Source organism: Rhodnius prolixus, unplaced genomic scaffold (genome assembly GCF_049639745.1).
Source record: "Rhodnius prolixus isolate KJV_2025 unplaced genomic scaffold, Rpr scaffold_7, whole genome shotgun sequence".
Classification (NCBI taxonomy): Eukaryota; Metazoa; Arthropoda; class Insecta; order Hemiptera; family Reduviidae; genus Rhodnius; species Rhodnius prolixus.
In genome coordinates this window covers 10,435,849-10,455,771 of record NW_027411582.1, presented here as the reverse complement: position 1 = coordinate 10,455,771, position 19,923 = coordinate 10,435,849, and the positions used below count along the sequence as shown (strand labels likewise).

At 36.5% G+C, this 19,923-nt stretch overlaps 1 protein-coding gene and 1 long non-coding RNA gene across 20 annotated transcripts in view; one reads left to right on the top strand and one right to left on the bottom strand.

The window, feature by feature from the left end:
* Window positions 1–19,923, top strand: part of LOC141446936 (uncharacterized) — a 165,195-nt gene that overhangs the window by 18,205 nt on the left and 127,067 nt on the right. The gene's annotated exons all lie outside the window — the stretch shown is intronic.
* Window positions 1–19,923, bottom strand: part of LOC141446931 (diuretic hormone receptor-like) — a 323,691-nt gene that overhangs the window by 181,281 nt on the left and 122,487 nt on the right. For 16 of the 19 annotated variants that reach the window (XM_074113932.1, XM_074113940.1, XM_074113929.1 and 13 more), the window contains exon 2: window positions 12,115–12,186. The gene's annotated coding sequence lies outside the window, so the exon portion shown is untranslated. The remainder of the gene's footprint in view (window positions 1–12,114; window positions 12,187–19,923) is intronic. The other 3 variants (XM_074113921.1, XM_074113939.1, XM_074113943.1) reach the window with 1 other exon arrangement.

The following is a 19,923-nucleotide window of genomic DNA, read 5'->3' as shown; positions in this document are numbered from 1 at the left end:
GACGTCACTCAAGAACAGAGGAAAATATGAAGTTGGCCAATACGTCATTGAACTCCACATTAGTTGTACTACACACAGTAGGCCTATGGACATTACTTACTGGTTCACCCTGTATATCACAGTAGTGATGTATTTTATTATCTCTCTTGTAATTTACAAACTTAAAAATGGGAGGTGAAAGGGCCTCATAAGTGGAATAGCCTAGGGCTTTTTTCATCCAAAACCGGCCCTGGCTGCCAATTAGAAAGTGAGCTTAGGACGAAAGTCGTGAACTCTACCTTTAGCCACTTCTTCTTCATCTTCTTAACTGGCACTACAACTCGCTTGCGCGAATTTTGGCCTCCTCTATCAAAGTTTGCCAATTGTCCCGGTCCAATGCTGCCACCATCCAGTTTCGGACACCAAGGAGAGTTCTTCAATCCTTCGAAACATTATCAGTCCATCGTGACCACTCGTCGCGTGCCATATATATTTTCTTTTATTATCTTATGTGGTATTTCCTCGGGATTCATTCTGGCTACGTGTCCTGCCCAACGAAGCCGTCCAAGCTTCACTACACTCACCACGTCGACGTCCCTGTACAAACTTCTTAGTTCTGCATTACTTCTCCGTCTCCATGTTTCGCCATCCAAAATGGCTCCATAGATCCGCCGAAGAATTTTTCTTTCGAACCTAAGGAGGACAAGCTCGTCATTTTTGGTGGTGACCCAGCACTCTGAGGCGTACGTTAAGACGGGGCGGATAAGGGTCTTATAAAGCCTTAGCTTAGTCGACCTGGAGAGTAACTGACTTCTAAAATGATGTTGCAAACCAAAGTTTGTCCTGTTAGCCAGCAGTATTCTTCTATTAATCTCACTGTGCACGTTGTTGTCGGGATTCACCTGCGTGCCTAAATAAATAAAATTATCCACCCACTCGAAGGTGTAATTTCCGAATTGCACAGTATCCTGTTTCTGCTCCGCTTCAGAAGTGTACATATACTTTGTTTTTGCTTGATTCAACCTTTAGCCACTGGAGACAGAAATTCAAAGATTGCTTCCTTTATTTGTAATCGTTAATCAGTCTTTTTATTCTTATTATTATTATTGTCATCCGTTTTAATACAAATTTAGAGCCTTCGCTCGGCTTGGAACTTCTGTAAATAAGAAGTATGTTGCGCGAAAAGATGGCCCCTATAATTTGTAATATTTAAAAAAAAAACAAGCAAACCCAAATTGGACTCCCAGTGACTATAATTCCAGCAAGCTACTTTCAATAAAAGTTTCACAGAATGCAGAACAGAACTTTCAATAGAGACAGACGCACTTACACTCGATGGAGAGTACTTCAGCGTATAATTTCGTTTTACTCTACTTACCCAGCTTGTAACAAATATTTGTACAATAAGTTCTTTATCCTGTCTGGAAGTAGGCTCCTTCTATTATATAGGAACATCTTCCTCGTTATCTAGTTCAGAAGTACCGTAGAGAGAAAGACTAGCACTCAAAGCTAGTTTGTGGAAAGTGAATAAAAAAGAGGGTCGAAACTAGCCTCTTTTCTCTGCATTTACTCTAACGCGCTAGACTTACTTCAATGGCGTTTGATTTAAATAATAACGGCGCTACTTTTAATAGCTTTTGTCTTTTTTGTACACCGTACAAAATACTCAGGTCCTCCATTTTGATGTCTTGTGTCCGTCTCAGGAACTTTACAAAGAAAGCGGTAAAGAGCGAAGCCGAATTCGATGAGCCAGGGGTAAAAAATTCAGTCATATTTTTTAATATTAAAGTACCGAAGACTTTCTTGGAACCCCCACACTAGACTTAAAAGAACAGAACTGAACAGATGCTATCGACTGCTTAAAAGACTCTTAGACGACAGATCAAAACTCTCTCTAGACAACAAAAGACCAATTTATACTACTATTTTAAAACCCATCTGGGCGTATGGAATAGAGCTGTGGGGTTCAACTCCACAGGATCCAATCTCCAAAGGATACAATCTCTTCAATCTAAAATACATCGAACTATCGTAAACGCTCCATTTTATGTCTCCCAACCTGGACTATACACACTGACCTTAACATTCCTTTTATCACCCAAGTCGCTGAAAACACGATACAGAAAACTCCACTTCAGCCTGCAAACTCATATAAATCCTCTAGCTCAAAATTCTTTCTTCTAGAACTCTTCCTTTCAACCCGGACAAGACGTCTTAAAAGACAGTGGCCTCATAATCTCCTCTCAAGTGAAGAGAGTGACTAACCATCTAATGTTTTGGAGTGTTACCACTTGGTAACTTCTCCACTCGTTTACTTCATTTCTTACTCTGTTATAATTGTTAAGTAACGCGCTGCTTGTAGCACAATAAACGCAAAAAAAAATATATATTAAAGTTTTATAGTAGTCTAGACCAGATTCATTTTATCACCAAAATATATTTAAATTTTGTTTATAAATAAATTAAAGCTAAAACATGAACTTACGTAGGTACAAAGTAAGCATCTTGGTGGGCACCACCTATATTCAACTTCAAAGCTGTCTTTCATCTTTTATTATGCTCATCTATTTATTTAAAGGAAGTGGAATTCAAAGTATGAACTACACAAAAGGGACCAAAAGAGATAGTATTACTGTATAGAAGATGGACGACGTAAGACCTTGGCTTTTCTGCCGCAAATTTGCTTAGCTTTAACTAACATTAAAGGTGTCATTACGTGGTTTTGTTGAAGAGTCTATCTCTCTCCTGTCGGGAATAATATCCCGCCATATTGGACATCATACTCCTCTGAACCGTCGACCCCTCCATCATCATCATCATCATTAGATTAAACCCCGATATCCTGACACGAACTTCCAATTCTGTTGATCTTCTCCAGAATCAACAGCTGAACATTTATTAGCTTAGGTATGGTCAACGATTATTTGTTGACTCCCCAATCAATATTTACTTGTTCTTACCCCTTTACAAGAGGAAATATTCCTTCTTTTTTATATTTTAACTTTTGTTCTTCTGTATAATACGAAGTACAACCAATTCTTTGTTTTACAAGGTCTTGTTTTAGCAAGATATTGAAATAAGACGGTTCACCAGTAAAAACAAATACACACTTTTTTACACGATATTGAAATACTACGGTTCACCAGTAAAAACAAATACACACTTTTTTACACGATATTGAAATACTACGGTTCACCAGTAAAAACAAATACACACTTTTTTACACGATATTGAAATACTACGGTTCACCAGTAAAAACAAATACACACTTTTTTACACGATATTGAAATACTACGGTTCACCAGTAAAAACAAATACACACTTTTTTACACGATATTGAAATACTACGGTTCACCAGTAAAAACAAATACACACTTTTTTACACGATATTGAAATACTACGGTTCACCAGTAAAAACAAATACACACTTTTTTACACGATATTGAAATACTACGGTTCACCAGTAAAAACAAATACACATTTTTTAACACGAATTTTTTGTTCTATCACGAATCCCCCAAAAACATTTTTAATTCTAATTTTGACAGTGTGATCTCAGAAGTCGGTCGGTTTTTGCCCATACATGTGTTAGTGACTTGATCTTGTTGACATCACATGACTTCAAGGCTTGGTTTACTTTGTATTCCGAAGCTAACGGGGGAATACCCGAATTTTAGTATCACTTTTTTCTTTATCTCGTTGTACTTTAACTTGGAACACAGCATTTCGTTATTCAGTTTTAAAGTTATCACATATACTGACACATCTACTGATGATGACAGCATTTTTGATCCAGTTCGTAATAAACGTGCACGCTTGTTATCAAGTAGCGATGAATGGTTGCGAAATTGATTTTTATTCCGAATTTCAATTTCAATTTTTATTTTTTGTGATAATAATGAATTGTTATGTTTTATAAGTATGTAATATGGATTTTATTATCACTTTTAGAGTTTTTCCATCTTACACGATTTTTTTAAAGTTGTGGAACATATCCCCAAAATTACCATAATGTCGCATTTATTTTTTTACACGATTTTTTTATTTGCACTGATTTCTAAGGAACGTTTCTAACGTTTAAAAAAAGAGTTGGGTGTATGTAGTTTTTGGCAAGTTGATATTGAGTGCTTTAAACCTATGTTATGTGCCGCCTATTTGTTTGTGGAGTCCAGGATAGATTGACGTAGCGGGGGAGCCCTTTGACAAATGCACTAGGTAGAAGTCAAGTCTAGCCACTGGAGGCTATAGCCACCCCGTTATAGCTTTAATGTGGGAAAGCTTTTAATTTTTATCTTTTTAAAATAGTTTACATTTCTCTCCAATGTCACTTTAAATCTACCCTCTTCACTCCTCAGGATGACCTAAAACGAATTTCCCTGGACGAACTATTCAAATGTAGGACGTTTTAAGAAAATCGCAGGTTCCTTTTTTCCCAAAAAGTTCTAGAAAAGTGACAAAAATACATTCAGTAAAGAGAGATTTTGGTTCAGTTGAATTTCTACAAATTAAGAACTTTATTCGCACATTTGGTACTTTTTCAGATGGTAAGGCAGTAAAGTACTCAGAAATGATACTTTAAAGGAAAACCATATCGCTCCTCTGTCCAGGAAGTGCTCTTGAAATCGTATTTCCCTGAAAAAAAAAATATAGGCTTATAGTTGTTTTTGGGAAAGGGGGGAAATCAAAAATCGATACAGCAAATTGGTACTCCCACTTGATCGATTTTAATCAAAAATATTATTATCGCGTTCCCTGATACCATCTAAGCGAATCATCAAATATATTTTCTATCTGAGATTTTTAGTTTTTACGAAAAAAGTTGAAGTTGTGTTTTACTTTGACAGACAGACAGATTTTTTGCTTTTGTTTTTTATTTGTGACGCAAATTTCATGACGGATATTCCTGGTGAAAACTAAAAATTCTTCTACTGTAGTAAGGAGGAAGTAAATAATGCAAAACTGGTTAAGTTGGCAGCGCTGGATTATGTCGTTGATGGAGTCCGTCGTAGTACGCATGTTATGCCTTATATAATGGATTCATGGGGATATAAAATCAACGATATAAAAAATAAATAAACTTTTTTTCCCAATTTCTAGAATGGTGGAAATGGACGGTGAATTCCATCGCAGACCACTTCGCCACAGACATCTCTCTGACTTCCGCTTTCCACTGTCCATGTGTATGTCCACTGTATGTATACGTGGTTCTTGACAAATGAAATAAAGTAGTGTTGATATATTTCGGAGGTGAGTGTTCATGTCAGGATCGTCTCTTAAGATTGATAAATTTGGGTAGAAGCATAAATCAACAGTCTACTTCAGGTCTGAGTGTAGTAACGTTTTGTTGTCAGGAAGTGTTTGGTATAAGCATTGTTGTGCTGTCCTTCAAAATGTAGTATCCTTTTGCTCCTGCTCCACACACCCCCCATCAAGAAAAAGGATATCCTCTTTTGCTTGATACACTCTTTTACATTCTCCTTTTTTTTAAAAAAGGAACGATTCTTTCGAACAATACTACCTGGCACATGACTCGCTAAAGGCTTCTTCTATTTTTACTTTGCGAGAGTTTGCGATTTGCATAAGTGCATGAACTAAGCTGCGTGGACCAATTAAAATGAACAAAATTATTAATTTTTACTTGACAAGAAAATTATTGTGATTACGCTAATTTTGTTTATTTTCTTGAAATTAGGTTTTCCCCTAGAAATATCTATTTTGTGGTAATTAGAAAAACTGAGTTCCAAAAAGAAAAGTGATCTTAAGACATGGGTGTGTGTACGTGAATGTGTTTTTTTTAAATATCTCAAAAGTTTTCTTATTTTATTTTTTTGTGATGAACACATGGTGTATTGAGTAAATATAATAATTTTAGTAGTTTGTAAAATTCCATCACATGTATTTTGGTTCTTATCTGTGGTAATTTACACACATTAGTTATGTTTTGGATCGTGGTGTTGGCACATTTTATGGGGCGTGTAGTTTTTTTTTTAAACATATGTTTATAATTATTATTTCATTTTATTTATTTTGTGTAAGACATCACATTCAAAGAGATAAGCTGGTGAATACAAATACAAATATACAGTGGAGTCTCGGTTATCCGTCATAAACCGGGACCGGACACGTGACGGATTGTCGAATAGACGGATAATGGAAAAAACAGGAAAATTTCCAGATTCTTTTGTTTAACGTGTATAAAACTTTGTATTAACTGGTATACATATTTTATACGTTTATACGCTTAAGCTTTAAAGGGCAGCTATCTTTCATTATTCAATTCATTCTGTTGTGTATTAAAATTAATGAACACAATGTCTGCGACATCTAATCGGTTTTGTGGGCGGTTTTGTTTGTGGTTGATCTTTTTAGGAAAAGACCCACAAACTGTCGAATGATGGACACGAGTATGTACCTTAAAGACAAAGGAAAAAATCTCAAAAGAAAATATTCACACTCTGCGTTGAACGGGAATTTTTTGGGTTTTTTTAAAAAAATTTAAATGCTGAGGACAGTGATGGTTAATTGGAATAGACGGATAAAAGGGTGACGGATTACCGAGACTCCACTGTATTTAGAAAAAGCGGTTTAAGTTGGCAGTGTTGGATAATATTTTTGATTCTATCCGGTCTATCCATAGGCATGTTTATTGGATCCTTGACTCGGTTTCGAACTTCCATCATCAGCAGAGGTTTCAACATCACTTACTATACCGTATATCGTTGCATTTCGTTTAAACCTTTTTGTGTACTGGACATCTATTTCTTATAATAAGGGTGACTTTACTAAAAATTTTTGTTTTTGTTTTTTGAAGAAGCAATCCGAAACTCTCTCCCGTTTGCTTAAGCACCAATACGATGTAAGCAGATTGGATCAGGCGATTCTTTAAGGGCATAAGATCACTTTAAGAATCCCCTTTAAAAATGTCATCAAGTTGGGATTTGAAATTTCAAATAAAAACCAAGTTAAAACGGCTACCATTTTTTAATTTCTGGGTTTTTGTAGAAGCGTTTTTTAAACCCCAATTAGCCATTGAAAAATCATAGCACAAGGCAGCCATATTCTCTATATGGCGCTGATTTCAGTTCTTCCGATTTCGTTTTGTTTGCGTCCTCCTAAGAGGCGTCAAGTTTACAGTACGTAATTGGATATGCATTTCACTTTAACCATAAAATCTATGGTTATTCGTAACTCTATTTGTTTTTTAAAGCTGTAATAAAAGTTAAAAATTAAAATTTTGGTACTTACCGACATTTATACCTCAAGGAAATGTATTGCTTACGTCATCAAGAAAGGGGGGATCAAACTGAAGAGCAGCTCTGCTTTGGCCTTACATTTTTGACCCGGTTTTATTTATGGTTGCTTGTTAACTGGCATGGTCCATGCAGGCTCTCGCCCGATAGCAATAAAGTCTACCCCAGGATCGGACGACAAACTTATCCCGTTTTCAATCATATTCCTCAATTTCTTCACTTCATTTTTATCCCCTAATGGAATAAATAAATAATTTTTTCTATTTTTGGGGTTGATATAATTATTTCTATGTGGGTATATTGTTTTTCTAATTTTTCTCCTACATATTAAGAGGAACTATTTATAAAGATCTTCGTCTAGCAAGTATGACTTTTCAACCATTTCCGTGAATAGCAGTCAAAGCAGACATGAGTCACTGTTGGTCTAATTATGGACATATAACGATTACTATCCTCGTTTCCACTTCCTGTTGTAGGGCCTAAAAGCATCAAAGCTTGCCTTTTTACTGCTCTTGACTCTCACAATTTTCATAAGGGCCAAAAGTGAGCCCAACTATCTGATGTACCTTTTCGAAATTATGAGATGCTTCCTCGGATACTCTAAACGTAATCACAACAGCAGCTTTAGGTTATCAGATTTTCTAAAATACGTTACAGATTCAACTGATCTCAATATTTTGTAATTTAAAATAATTTATTTGAGATTTATTTAATTAATTTTTATTTTTAATTTATTTCGTTATTTACAACCTGTATATACATATATACAATAAGTAAATAGGAAGAATAAAAGATAAATGGATGCGCGAAAGGCAGGCGGAGAGAAACTACCCAGTGGTAGCACTCTCTACAGGATATAATGATCTTTAGGTCTTCAGACTGTAAGGAAGTCGCGGTGCCACTGGCGATTCAGTCGGCGAGAAGGATTGTTAGGGATGTCAGAGGAGGCGAGAGACTGTACAAGAGGATTAGAGCTAACCGAGACAGTAGTATGGAATTTTTGATATTTAGTCTTGGCGAGTTGGTGTACGAAGGGAATGTTGAGGTCGGTGTGAAGGGTGAGGTTAGTCACCATAGAAAGGTGCGTCAGCTATCTGTCGAAGTAGTTTTGACTGAAATGTTTGTACTGTCCGTATATTTGTAGGTTTGGCTGAACCCCACAGCTCTAGTCCGTAAGTCCACATAGGTTTGAGGATAGTACTGTATATTAATCGTTTGAGTTCAATGGGTAAGTTGGAGCGTCGTCCAAGAAGTCTGTAAAGCAGTTTCGCTCGTTTTGTCATTGTTTGTCTTTTAAGTCTAGTGTTGTGGGTTCCATGTGAGTCTTTTGTCTGTAAAGAGCTCAAGGTAGCGCACCAGATCTGTACAAGGAAGAGGATTGCTGTTGAAGAGGGAAAAAATAGTTTTAAGTAATTTTTATTCGTTAATATGTATTATAAATATATTTAAATAATTACGTTTTTCTATGGCAGATATTAAAATTAATTTTTAGACTAAATAACTCGTTGAACCGCAACTTTTGTGCAGTTACAATTCTGCACTGTTATAAAAGTTACGAGGATCGTTTGAAAAGTCCGTGCAAAAATAAAAACTACTTAATTTTTTGGGGTAAACCTTTTTTATTTTTCAACTAGTCTCCTTTTAGGCTTATACACTTCGTCCAACGCTGCTCTAGTTTGTTGATCCCTTCCGAATAATAGGATTTGTCCAAGTCTGAAAAATAGCCATTCGTTTCTGCGATCACCTCCACGTTTGAATAAAATCTTTTTCCCGCCAGCCATTTCTTCATATTTGGGAACAAATAGTAGTCCGAGGGAGCCAAGTCTGGAGAATAGGGGGGATGTGAAACGAGTTGGAACCCTATTTCCATTAATTTTGCGACCGCAACTGCTGAGGTGTGAGCTGGTGCGTTGTAGTGATGGAAAATGACTTTTTTGTGGGCCAATCGTGGGCGTTTTTCTTGCAGCTCGGTTTTCAAACGGTCCAATAACGATGAATAATATGCACCTGTAATAGTTTTACCCTTTTCCATATAGTCGATGAGGATTATTCCTTGCGAATCCCAAAAGACAGTCGCCATAATCTTTCCGGCCGAAGGAACGGTCTTCGCCTTTTTTGGCGCAGATTCCCCCTTGGTAACCCATTGTTTAGATTGTTCTTTGGTCTCAGGAGTGTAGTGATGTATCCATGTTTCATCCACAGTGACGAAACGACGCTTAAAGTCCTGCGGATTCTTCTGGAACAGCTGCAAACCGTCCTTGCAACACTTCACACGATTTCGTTTTTGGTCAAGCGTGAGCAATCGCGGCACCCATCTTGCGGATAGCTTTGTCATGTCCAAATGTTGATGCAAAATATTATGTACCCGTTCATTCGAGATGCCCACAGCACTAGCAATCTCACGCACCTTCACTCTTCTGTCATCTATCACCATATCATGGATTTTATCAATGATTTCTGGAGTAGTAACCTCAACAGGGTGTCCAGAACGTTCAGCGTCACTTGTGCCCATATGGCCACTCCGAAAATTTTGAAACCACTTATAAACTGTTCTAATCGAAGGTGCAGAGTCACCATAATGTTTATCAAGCTTCTCTTTAGTCTCCTGAGGCGTTTTGCCTTTCATAAAGTAGTGTTTAATCAACACACGAAATTCTTTTTCGTCCATTTTTTGAAAATCACTCGACATCCTCGATTCAAACGAATTCCAAACACAAAGAAATAGACCGATCTGGCTGAAACTTGGTGTGTGTTCTTCCAAGAGATGCTACTAACTAAACATAACCTCGATACGCGCCAGTGGTGCTATCTCTCTGACTTTGCACGGACTTTTCAAACGACCCTCGTACATCTGTGAGAGGAACAATATTAAATACAAACAATTTAAATACAGATATATAAATTTTAATAAAATAATAAAAATTCGTAGTTAATTTAAATTCAATTCGTACTTTTAGAATGTCAATATTTGTTAGATTGGAAGCACTGTTTAATATTCCGGTATGTAATAAAAGTGATATTTGCATTTAAACTCATGTACCAACATACAGACAGAGAAACACACCCTTATATACTCGTATGTATATATGAGCAATGACTTACCAAGAGCCGGCTTATCCAAATTAAACTCGCTTCTTAATGACGTCTCGCTCGTAACCCCTTTTTACTCTTCTCACCCCCCACTATCGCTATTTACATTAACGGTCCTGTTACTCACATTTAATTTTATCTTCCTTTTGGAATTTAAATGGCCGATTGTTGCGTAAAGGCCATCATCCCAATAACCAGGCTGGGAAAATTTTTACTCAGGTTTCGATTTTTGCAGTTTTTTAAATTTTTAAATTCAACAGGAATACAGACACTCTTACATGAAATAGAATCCTGGGCCAAGAAGTGGCGGATTAAAATGGAACCCACAGAAATGACAGCATGCCACGTTTACTCTCCGGCGGAGCTCCTGTCCATCTGTCCTCTTCAACAGCAATCCTCTTCCTTATACAGATCTGGTGCGGTACCTTAGGCTCTACATAGACAAGCGACTCACGTGGAACCCACACACTAGACTTAAAAGACAAAGGAATAGGACGAAACGTGCGAAACTACTCTACAGACTTCTTGGACGACGCTCCAAATTACCCATTGAACTCAAACGATTAAAATACAGTACTATCCTCAAACCTATGTGGACTTACGGACTAGAGCTTTGGGGTTCAGCCAAAACTACAAACATACGGACAGTACAGGACATTTCAGTCAAAACTACTACCGATAGATAGCTGACGCTCCATTCTACGGTGACTAACCTCACCCTTCACAACGACCTCAACATACCCTACGTACACCAATTAGCCAAGACTAAATATCAAAAATTCCATACTGCTCTCTCCACTAGCTCTAATCCTCTTGTACAGTCTCTCGCCTCCTCTGACATTTCTGACAATCCTCCTCGCAGACTGAATCGCCAGTGGCCCCGCGACTTCCTTGAAGTCTAATATCCTGTAAAGAGTGCTACCACTGGGTAGTTTCTCTCCTCCTGCTCTTCACGTACCAATTAATCTTAGTACTTCCAGATTTACTTATTGTATATATGTTATGTAATACAGATTGTAGATAACTTAATAAATTGAAAAAAAAAAAAAATCAACAGGAAATATTCACATTTTATTGGGCTCCCGAGGGTTGGTAGCACCGTGGTGCCCGATTTTCTTCAAAATCAAATTTTTCCTGCCACTTTACTGAAAATATTTTCCAGTGACCTCGCGATTTCCTCTCGTCTGAAGAGAGTGGTTAATCCTAGAGATAACTTGAAGAACGTAATCACTTGAGTAGCCTTCTCCCCTCAGTTAGTGAGTATCAATGTTATTGTCACTGTTACTAATAGGGCAGCTGACGCTGGCGTAACTTTCTCATTGAAAGGAATAACAAAAAAAATCTATAATTTTTATTATAGATATAGAAGAAAGATTGTATTAAAATAATTTTAATTAAGGGCCTTATTTTAGGGAGCGATGAGGACTGATATCCTTCTAAAGTTCCATTTCTTTGTATTAATCGCGATTATCAGTCAATCAGAGTGGCAAAGTTTAAACGAATTCATATAATTCATATATAATTTAATAATAGTTTGGTTTTTCAGTTTGTAGCGTTTTTTTCTTTTTAAGAAAAAATGTTGCCCACGATTTCCTTGTTGATTTTTCCAGTACGTATAGATTTTCTTGATATATTCGTTACATTTTCCCATAAGTGAAGTTTTTAGAAACGTGTAGTAGTTAAGCTTGGTACCAAAATGTAACTACTTAACGTGAAAATACATAAAAATTGAGGCCAAAAACCAAAAATTGGGTTTTAAATATATCCTATAAGATACCTAAAAACGAAAGCTTACCTACATAAATCGTCACGAATGTATTCAAGATGTTATTGTTTCTTAACGCCTGCTTCCTTTCGCTCCTCGAGTCTGAAAATAAAAAAATAAATGATTTATCAAGGAAGAAATGAATAATCAGTTACCAAAAACAATAAATATAAATTATTTAATTAATATTTTAATTACACTTATAATTTTATATCTTTTAAATTGGAACCCCCACACTAGACTTAAGAGAACAGAACTAAACCGACGATATCGTCTAGTTAATAGACTCTTAGACGATAAATCAAAGCTCTCTCTAGACAACAAAAGACTACATAATTTATAATTCTATTTTAAAAACCCATCTGGGCGAATGGAATAGAGCTGTGGGGTTCAAACCAAACGCTCCAGTCTCCAAAGGATACAATCTCTTCAATCTAAAATACTTCGAACATTTGTAAACGCTCCATTTTATGTCTCCCAACCTGGACTATACACACTGACCTTAACATTCCTTTTTTCACCCAAGTCGCTGAAAACACGATACAGAAAACTCCATTTTAACCTGCATTCTCATACAAATCCTCTAGCTCAAAAATCTTTCTTCTAGAACTCTTCCTGATAACCCGGGACAAGACGCCTTAAAAGACAATGTGGCCACGTGATCTCCTCTCAAGTGAAGAGAGTGACTAATAGTCTGTTTTGGAGTGTTATCACTGGATAACTTCTCCACTCGTTACTTATCATTTGTTACTCGGTTATCACTGTTACTTATAGCGCTAACGAGCTGATTGTAGCAAAAATAAACGCTAAAAAAAAAAAAAATTTAAGCGGAGTTCTAAAAAAAAAAGCAAACAATTTTTTCTTGGGGGGGGACCACAAACAAAGCGCCCCCTACATTTGAAATAATATTCCGAAATTGCTAAATACATTACGGCTATTTTGCTTTCATTTCCTGCACGATATTTACAAAATTTGAATTAGTATTTGTAAATGGCCGTAAATATAGTTAATGTTACAATATCTCTGAATAAGGAACTTTAGCGCCAGGAAATGGCAGTCTGTCAGGATGCAGCAGGACCTTTCTCCGTAGGTCAAACCTCAAATCTTGTGTCTAGAATATATTATGTAAAACGGAGTACATAGGACTAGATTACAGTAGTACCTGCTTGAATACTAAATAAACTTGGATCTAATATACTGCGTTAGTGTGTGGTAATGTTAGTGTGCGGGGAGTGGCCATTGTGGCTGGTGTTCTTACTGCTGAAAAGAGGGTGTTCTGGAAATCGTGTGCAAAGTTTTTAGGAGAAAGTTTTCAAGTTTTCTCCAAGAATTAATTTTAAAAGATTTTCTTTCTACAATTGATTTTCTTTTGCTTTTTTCTTTTTTGCTTCAGTTACAAGGACGAAAAATTCGACGTCAAACCGTTTGTAGGTCAGTTTGCCTCGTACTCGCTATAGAAACTTTCATCAGAATTTACAGCCTCATTCCAATCCTCTTGTCCGCCATTTATCATCTTATCACCTTACAGATCATCCTCCCAGATGATAAAAATGCCAGTGGCCTCACGATTTTCTCTCTTCTAAAGAGAGTAACTAATCCTGGAGACGACTTAGGGAGTGTTACCTCTGGGATAACTTCTCTCCTCAATTAGTGAGTTTGTAGTGGTGTCAGTTATTGTCACTTACTTATAGTAATTTTTATAACTAATATAACTGTCCAAATTTGGTTTGAAATGATACACTTAAATAATTTAAAGGTATAAAATGTTAAAAAGACTACTCGACAAACGTTCAAAACTGACCCTGACGAACAAAAGAAAACTATATACCGCTCTACTTGCCCCAATATGGACGTACGGAATACAACTCTACGGAAGTGCCAAAAAATCGAACATCAACCGACTTCAAACCTTACGGTCTAAAATTCTAAGAACAATAGTTAACGCTCCCTTCTAAGTCTTCAAACAAACTATACATTCTGATCTAAATATAACTCTGGTTTCTGAAATAGCCCAATTCTCGTTACACAAAACTCCACTACAAATCTACACAATCCTTACAACCCTCTGATCAACACAACATGACCACTACAACCACTTCCTCAAATCCACTACGCAGACTAAAGCGGCGGTGGCTACACGACCATCTCAACACAAAACGCCGACCTCCTAGGATGGTTGTTGTGTAAGCTTGCCAACCTGGAGGAACTAAAGGCTTCCATCACTGGATGGTCTTCGTTCACTCCACTCACGCCTCTTGGAGTGCATCATGTGCGCGTGTATGTATGTACATATATATGCGTGCACGTGTATTTGCACCATTTCCTTACCCTCATCTCTTTTGCTTGTTGTATCTATTGCAGTTGCAAAATAAATTAAAACAAATTAAAAAAATAATAAAAATAATTTAAGATATTAGTATCTCAAGATACATGTGCTACGCTCTCCTTTCTCAAAAGAAATAAATAAATTGGAACTATAAACAAATATGAAATAGCGGCGAACATCTATCCGTCTGTCCAGTGAATTGAACCAATTTTTACGAAAATATAACCTAAAAACCAATTCTTTTAACAATTTATTTGGAGCATTTACGATAGGCCGATTTTAGCCTAAACTAATATCTGTAATTTCCGCTTGTGAACGCACTAAAAATACAAAGGAAGTAGTTTTGCAATAGATCTCTTTTGAGAAGGGTGCATTTCCTTCTTTTTAGCGGAAATAGTAGAATGAATTACAAAATAAAATAAAAAATAGTTGAAATGCAAATGAAAGTAACAATACAAAGCCGAACTATTAAAGTTTGTTTCATACTTTAATTAAACCCAACTCCTAGAGAGTTAAGTCTCTTTCAGTGAGCAAGTCCATCTGTCTGTCTATCTTTTTAAATCCAAGCGTACATCTATTTCGTATTTTTCTCTTTTTCAGCCAACAACTTTACTTTTGTTCATTTTTATTTAGAATTTTAGTTTTATCAAAACCTTTTTGGAAAAAAGAAGCACACAGAACAAGTATAGAATATGTTATGGATGTAAATTGAGTGGAGAGGATGGTAGATCTGGGGGAGGGATAACTCTAAAGAACGTTGTTCCCATTCTAAACTCCATTATAACGATAACTGCGTGTCTCTGACGTTTTTATCATTATCGTTTTTCTTATTGCCAGATCATTTTCTGCAATTTGGCCACCAGAAAAATAAAATACCTAAAATATTCTCCTCTCAATATTTATTATTTTTTTCAGAAAAAATTTTCTTTTGCTACTTTTTACAGGAAGTAAATTTGTGATTCAACGTTTGGGGGGGGGGGGGGGAAATGGGGGGAGGGAATTGAGCGATTCAACGGAAATACATGATTTTTAGGGATTTAGTAAAAAAAAGAAAACTTACAAATAAAATTGGTGTAACCAAAACATTGTGAGACAGTTTCTTATGATGGTATCTTACAAAAATTTTTACAAATGCAGAACGATGAACAACATTTAATTCTTGCTGAGATTATCCAGATTGATAAGCCGCAATTTGCACGAAAAGAAACCCTTAAACCTACTTCCGGTTCTACCCAAGATACCCACCCTAATACGAATTCCCCTTGAATATTTGAATAAAAAGTTATAGTTCTATGTATGTGTAATGCGAGCAAGTTTAGCGGAAATCGTATGATTTCCTATTGGAAAAAGTCACCGATATGTGAAGACCCATTTATGTGCAGTTTCGAAAATTTGCGCTAGAAATTTACTCTTTTCCTATCCCTTAAATTTGAAATATAGCTTTTGAGAATTTAACCCGAACTTTGCCCAATACTTCCACTTCCTTCCTTCTTCAAATTGGAAATAATTCAAACCACCATCTTTCCCGCCCAATGTTTTATGCATTTTGACAAAGATCTTTGGCGCCTATTACAAGAAAACTTTTTATACGCGTGTAAGAAGTTTTGTTTGTTAGGCAAAAATTTAATTTTGACCGATAATACAATAAAAAACAAGAAAGTGTCATTTTGAAAACTTAAAAGCTAAAGTTCTTTATCAATGTGACAAGTTAAAAAGTCTGGCGACGCTGTCTCCCAATAATTGGATGACAACATCTCCATCAGCTTCTAGAGCGGTGATATTGACTGACACATAAACTTTATCATCACTGCAGAGTTCGGTTATCATTCAGCAGTAAATCTGCCGAAGATGGTGGGTTAAAAAACAAAGTGATAGTCGCTAATAATTATACACAGAAACTAGTAATTTTCATTTTATTTTTTTAAACCGTTCTGATGTGGTGTGAATTATATTTTTTACAATAATACTGACACGAACTTCAATTACTCCAACTAACTAAGTAAAGTAATGCCTATTTTTTCTGGCGGGTTTTACATCCAACTAACAAATTAGGTGTCGTGGACGTAGGCGACTAACAAACATACTTTACTGAAAATTTCTCATATTAACCATTAAATAAAATCCAAGGTCTGCCGACCAGGAATCGAACCCACTAAACCAACAATACATCTTAGCTTTGCGGGTCTAGTCTATAACCGCCTAACATACTTTACTGTAAATTTCTCATATTAACCATTAAATAAAATCCAAGGACTGCCGACCGGGAATCGAACCCACTAAACCAACAATACATCTTAGCTTTACGGGTCTAGCCTATAACCGCCTAACATACTTTGCTGTAAATTTCTCATATTAACCATTAAATAAAATCCAAGGCCTAAGACCGGGAATCGAACCCAGTACCACAATCATTTCATCACCTTCCAGATCATCCTCCCAGGCGATTAAAACGACCAGTAGCCTCGCGATTTTCTCTCTTCTGAGGAGAGTAGCTAATCCTGGAGATGACTTAGGGTGTGTTCTCACTGCGGTAACTTCTCCCCATCAATTAGTGAGTTTATAGTGGTTGCCAGTTATTCTCATTGTTACTTATAGATATCTAGCGCTGGTGTCACTTAATAAATAATTTTTATTAAAAAAATTGTAATTTTTATAACTAATGTAAGTGTCCTTTGGTTTGAAATGCTACACTTAAATAATTTAAAGGTATAAAATGTTGAAAAGACTACTCGACAAACTTCTAAACTGACCCTGACTAACAAAAGAAAACTATACACCGGCCTACTTGCCCCAATATGGACGTACGGAGTACAGCTCTACGGAAGTGCCAAAAAATCGAACATCAACCGACTTCAAACCTTACAGTCTAAAATTCTAAGAACAATAGTTAACGCTCCCTTCTACGTCACCAATCACACAATACACTCTGATCTAAATATTCCTCTCGTCTCTGAAATAGCCCCAATCTCGATACACAAAACTCCACTACAAATCTTCGCAGTCCTTACAACCCTCTGATCAACACAGCATGACCGCTACAACCACTTCCTTCAAATCCTCAAACGGAGACTAAAGCGGCGGTAGCTTGTGCGAACATCTCAATACATAACGCCGATAGCTTTGGCTACCGTGGCGTCTTACTGCATCTATTATTACTACTTTTTCTCACTAGTTAAAGAATGTTTCGCGTTCATTTCAAATTTCAATTTTGAGATTTCAACGGGAATTTCCCTTTTTTGGGGATACCTTGATTCCCCCCTGGTGTTGAGAAAATGTTATGCGTACGTATGCGACAATAAAATATTTGCGAACTAAAATTCGTGTAAGCGAAAACATTATAATTTGATTTGATTTTCCCTAGGGTGCACCCAAAGCGATTAGCTGCATTTTGGAATAATATGAAGCCCATTCACCGTAGTCTTTAGTGGTGCCCATGCATTCTAGGACAAAGGTTGGCCAGTCAACTTGCGGAGTATAGTATAGTAATGAGTGCTTCAGATGTGTTCCTCGGTTAATTAGATGGTACAGTTGTCTGAGAGTTTTGGTATGGCTTGTCTTAATTTCAATGCAATGTTTTGGATCTTGGTTAGTCTTGTTTCGAGTTTAAGGTGTAACAGAAAATTAGGGCTACAAAATAAACATATCCAAAAGCGCTATTTAGCCTTTTCAATTACCGGAATATGATTTAGGTTGAGTCACTTTCTGTCTCGGATTAAGAAAACATATTAATTCACCTGAGAACTTGTATTTAATTAAAAAGAAAATCAGCACAAAAGCAATCTAGGAGGGGGTAAAAGTAAGCAACGAGACATTTTCCCCTGACAGGGTGACTAGGATAAATTTTTGAAATTAAAAGGGGAAAATTTTGCAGCGTTTTATTAATTATTTGTTGCCCTAAGTTAAATAGTGGAGGTTAGGGACTGCAGAACTTTGCTGAAAGATAGAATATATAAACTAAATTCTCTTTCTCTTCAAAATTTTGTTCATCTATTCAGAATATAATTATAAATTATGTTAACCATATTACTTACGGTCCATAGTTTCAAACTGATATTTGTTTGTATTATTAATAAGCCGAGAAATTTAATATCAAAACGCGCCAAATTTCTTTGCCCTGAAACTTGGCGCGTTCAGTTAGTTAAGCTTCATCTTCAACTTTGTATTAAGTTAGAAGTTGTGCAGCCATTTTATCCTCTTAAGGGAGTGAGAGGGTTTCTTCAGCTTATTGGTTATCCTGTTTTGTATAAATCCCATTCAACATTTCTTGATGAAGAAAACAAGAAGGCAGGAAGATAGTTAGGGAGTAGTTCTTGGTGAAATGTATACGCCTAAAGGGGAGTAACTAATTGATCTTTAAAGTCTCAGTGATTCAGATACTTAAACCCAAAAATCTGCGAGCTACTCGTCTACATAAATCGATAAAGTATAGAACGAAATTCGACGACTCGGTGAAAAGAGCATTTTTGTATTTTTTTGCTCTCTAGCGGTTAGTTTAGGAATGATGCATATTCCAAGTATTATCTGAACTCACTTTGTGAACAAAGGAAGAATTAGCTGCGAAGGCAATTTGTCGAAGATGCAAATTTTATTTAGAAGTTTCTATAAGAAAATTATCTCAATGAAAAACGTTAATGTACGCTTCATTTTTCGGCCATTGTTGATAGATTTTTTGTTTTTCGAAATATTGATGAAGGGCGGTCAAAACTTTTTGTAGACTAAGTTCTTTTTTAATGATTTTTAGACGAATTTATTGCTTTCTTCAGGGTATTATGAATTTGTAGAGCTATACGATCAACTGCATCGTCATAACTGTTGCATCATTTATTTATCTAATTGCGGCCTTCCCCTAAACACCAATTTGTGCTGTCTAATGAAACTGCTCGCTACATTGCTGGGACCAGATGTTTTGTCTTCGGAGAGATTAAGTTTCTTCTTTTTCTTGCTTGGCACTACAGTTCTTGAAGGACCTTGGCCGCCTCAATAATGTTGTGCCATTCATCCCTCTCTTGGGCCGCTCTTCTCCATCTTCTTACGCCAAATTCTCTTAGATCTTGCTCCACAGTGTCCAGCCATCTCACCCGGGGCCTCTTCTAGCCCCTCCTGGATGTCCAAGAAATAGTTTTTTTGGCTATCCTTTCCTCCCCCATTCGTTCCAAATGACCCAACCATCTAATTCGTCCTTGTTTGATAAGGCCAAACTAGGTCCTGATCAGCATAAAGATCTATGACTTCCTTGTTGGTCCTTATCCCCCCCTTCCAGAATGGGGTCATATATTCTTCTTAAAATCTTCCGCTCCCAGACATTAAGAAAGCGCTCAATTGTTACGAATCCTCAATTAAGATAAAGTTTCCCTTGCTGGAATTGTCGCTGCTGATAAATTATACAAGTTCACTTGAAGCACGCAGAGAAATTGAGCCATTTCTCCTAGTTTGACGTCTTTAGATTCACCCATGCGGTACTTTATAATCCTTCAGCTTCCTGGTTGCATGGATTCCTATCTATCGCGCTCCAA